Source organism: Schistocerca cancellata, unplaced genomic scaffold, assembly GCF_023864275.1.
Source record: "Schistocerca cancellata isolate TAMUIC-IGC-003103 unplaced genomic scaffold, iqSchCanc2.1 HiC_scaffold_248, whole genome shotgun sequence".
Taxonomy (NCBI): domain Eukaryota; kingdom Metazoa; phylum Arthropoda; class Insecta; order Orthoptera; family Acrididae; genus Schistocerca; species Schistocerca cancellata.
The window spans coordinates 35001-39139 of NW_026046270.1; positions in this window are offsets into that span (position 1 = coordinate 35001).

Here is a 4139-nt window from a genome sequence, read left to right on the forward strand (position 1 = left end):
AACTACATTGCCATCCGGCCCAGAAACGACACCTCCATCTACAGGAATCGAACGAAACTACGCCAACCATACCTCCAAAACACGGCACCGCCATCTATGACAATGTGACGAAACCACATGCAATAGCTCCATCTACGCGAATCGGACGACACTACGTCCACCATGTCGAGCGCACCACCAAAAATACCGCCATCTGCAGGTCTCCCGCAACATGGCCTGCTGCACCGACGATACTGCCATCTATGAGACGACAAGCCGACGACGACATCGCTAGGGCCACAGTGCCCATTTTCCGACGCCACCCACAAAGCCTGCATCATCTGTCCACCACAGGAGCCCCAACGCCAGTGCCTGCGCCGCACGAAGTCGTCGACCGATCATCGCTCCGCTCCACTCCACTCGCACCCGCACCCGCAAGTGCCCCACCCCAACCGCCCAAATCGCAACTCCAGCGGATGAACGGCGGACTCTTCCCGCACTCGTAACGTGCAATCCACCCCTATATCATGCGTTTCATGAAGAGTTATATCCAATATGCCATATTCCCGCTGTCCCTATACATGCTCTAAGTAGCTCGCTTGCTACAGCAGCAGCAGCACCACGTCCGCGCGCTTCCCTGGGGGCACTGAACCGCAGGACGCGAGACCCCACGCCCAGTGGCAAACAGGACTCCTCTCACAATATAGACGGTCACTACCCCGCACAACGATGACGGTGTGGGGGCCATTTTACGACACCGCTTCCTGCGGTGCCAACGCTGTCGTAGAGTCGATACGCCATCTTTGGTAGAAGGCAACCATTCCGCTGTAAATGAGTACGTCGCTCGTAGTTCAGTCACCTCGCAGCACTGCTCAGTAAACTATGCAGGCCCACATAGATAGATCAAATACGCAAATGCCCCTATACATGCTGAACGTCTGTGCAAACAAAAGGAACCACACGTCACCCACACACTCTATCACACACTACTCTCTGCCTGTAACAGACACAGATGCAATAATTAAGCACCACCATGGACCAACGTCCGGTGCATCCTATCCGCCACAGTACACCAACCAGACTATGATAACCAGGCCACGAGGTCCAATCATAAAACAGAATATCCCACTCGTCCGACAACCACAATTGCTCAGATAAGCCACCAACACCCACACATGTCCCACACAGGGGTGCACCCAACATCACCACACTGCCTCGTCTTACAGAACAAACACACTGGCAGGAATGAAACACACAGGTCTGCCGCAACCTCGGACACGGCGCGCCCCCTCTCACTACCGAAAAGCGCATCCCAACGTGACATACCTCCTTTGACACACTGACGCTGCCTCGGGCATCCACTTCCTACGGTCAATATGAACGAACCTCGCCCCGCCCCCCCCCCCCCCCCACCAACACGCCATCCCATACCACAATGTGTACCGTACCCAAACCTAACGTGTACTGTACTACAACGCAATGTGTACCAAAACACAACCCAGTTTGTACCTTAACCTAACCTATGTCACCTTAACCTAACCTATGTCACCTTAACCTAACCTATGTCACCTTAACCTAACCTATGTCACCTTAACCTAACCTATGTCACCTTAACCTAACCTATGTCACCTTAACCTAACCTATGTCACCTTAACCTAACCCATCTTGCACCTTAACCTAACCTATGTCGCCTTAACCTAACCTCTGTTGCACCTTAACCTAACCTGTGTTGCACCTTAACCTAACCTGTGTTGCACCTTAACCTAACCTGTGTTGCACCTTAACCTAACGCAATTTGCACCGCAATGTAACGCAATTTGCACCGCAATGTAATGCAATTTGTACCGCAATCTACCCCAAGTTGTACCGCAATCTACCCCAAGTTGTACCGCAATCTACCCCAAGTTGTACCGCAATCTACCCCAAGTTGTACCGCAATCTACCCCAAGTTGTACCGCAATCTACCCCCAAGTTGTACCGCAATCTACCCCAAGTTGTACCGCAATCTACCCCAAGTTGTACCGCAATCTACCCCAAGTTGTACCGCAATCTACCCCAAGTTGTACCGCAATCTACCCCAAGTTGTACCGCAATCTACCCCAAGTTGTGCCGCAATCTACCCCAAGTTGTGCCGCAATCTACCCCAAGTTGTGCCGCAATCTACCCCAAGTTGTGCCGCAATCTACCCCAAGTTGTGCCGCAATCTACCCCAAGTTGTGCCGCAATCTACCCCACGTTGTGCTTAACCTAACCCACGTTGTGGCCTTAACCTAACCCACGTTGTGCCTTAACATAACCCACGTTGTGCCTTAACATAACCCACGTTGTGCCTTAACCTAACCCACGTTGTGCCTTAACCTGCTCTGTAAATGGCATATGACACGTTACATTAATGTATTGTTGTCCAACCGCAACCCGCTCAGAATGTTGTGTACACAGCTACGTGTCATCTCCCCATAACAGCTGTATTGCAGTGTGGTACGCCATAGAGACGTGTGGGAGTAATGGACGCAGTGGATGGCGATCAGCATGAGCCGTCTGTTCATGTAGTGGCGCGTGTATGCAGACATAGTAGTCTCTTCTCACACAATGTGATAGCACGGTGTCCCGCGTTCCACATCTGCGACATGCTACAGAGGCCGGTTGACAGTTCGTCGCGCAATGGACATCGCATACGTACGGGGGCACCTTCCACGTGCCCTCTAGTCGGGCACATTTTGTTGCGTGGATGTGAGCGGATGTAGTGTGTCTTGACACCTGACAGGCAGGCATGCAATAATAGTTGACTTTGCAAACGGGGATGGACGTGGACGTGTACGTTTACTGGTGACGTTACGCAAATGAACAACTGGTAACCCGTTGTGGTGCGGTTGATCTTGCTGGAGGTACATCTGTGAGGGCAACGATCGGTACAGCTATGACGCGGTTGTGTCAGCGATACCCACCACACCAATGAACGTGAATGTGGATCTGGGTGTGAAGCGATACGCGGCTGTGGGTGGGTGGGACTGTCCCCGGCCGGTGAGGGGGGGGCCGCCCGGCGTGCTGGCCGCGCGGTGCGTGGGCGCACGCGCTACAGCCGGCTGGTGGGGGGCGCCCAGTGGCAGGCGCGCCGGCCGACGGACGCGGCAGGCGGCGCAGCTGCGCGCCGGGGCACCCTGCGCGCGGCGCCGTGCAGCCAAAGTGGGTCCTCGCCGGCCCGGTGCGAAGCGCGGTGGACATCTGCAGTGTGCTGGTCCGATTGAGGACTGTGTGCGTTGAGGATGCGCCGCCGCCCGGCACTCGGCGCCGCGACGCCGTCTGCTGCTCGGTCGCCCCAGCGGTTCTCGCTGGTGGTTTGTATCGCAGTTGTGCAGACGTGTTGGCACGTGCGCTGTGCTGGGAGAGTTCGCTTCGGCACCCACGTGGGGCCTTTGCCCTTCTGTGGCGCTGGCGTTGGAGCTGCCGGTCACCGTAGGTGGCGCGTGTTGTCTCCCGCCGGCAATGCCACGACAGCACGCTCCCGGGCCTCTGTCGGCAGCGGCAAGCTCAGTTGGGAGCACGGGTGGTCGCACCTAAAGCGTCTACTCGCCTAACTCCGGGCGATTGCGCCTCTCTCGAACCCCGACCAAGTACTTAGGACGGCGCTGCGCGCCGCCGGGACCTGAGAGGGTTTCGAGGTGTATTGTGCAGGGGAGCTCAGCCTCCTCCTGTTTGCAGAATAATTGAGCGGACGCTTGCGTGTTCGCGCGGGCCCCCGGGACACACTCCCGGGCGGCCGGCTGCTCAGCTCTAGTTGACGCAGCTCCCTGGTTGATCCTGCCAGTAGTCATATGCTTGTCTCAAAGATTAAGCCATGCATGTCTCAGTACAAGCCGCATTAAGGTGAAACCGCGAATGGCTCATTAAATCAGTTATGGTTCCTTAGATCGTACCCACGTTACTTGGATAACTGTGGTAATTCTAGAGCTAATACATGCAAACAGAGTCCCGACCAGAGATGGAAGGGACGCTTTTATTAGATCAAAACCAATCGGTCGGCTCGTCCGGTCCGTTTGCCTTGGTGACTCTGAATAACTTTGGGCTGATCGCACGGTCCTCGTACCGGCGACGCATCTTTCAAATGTCTGCCTTATCAACTGTCGATGGTAGGTTCTGCGCCTACCATGGTTGTAACGGGT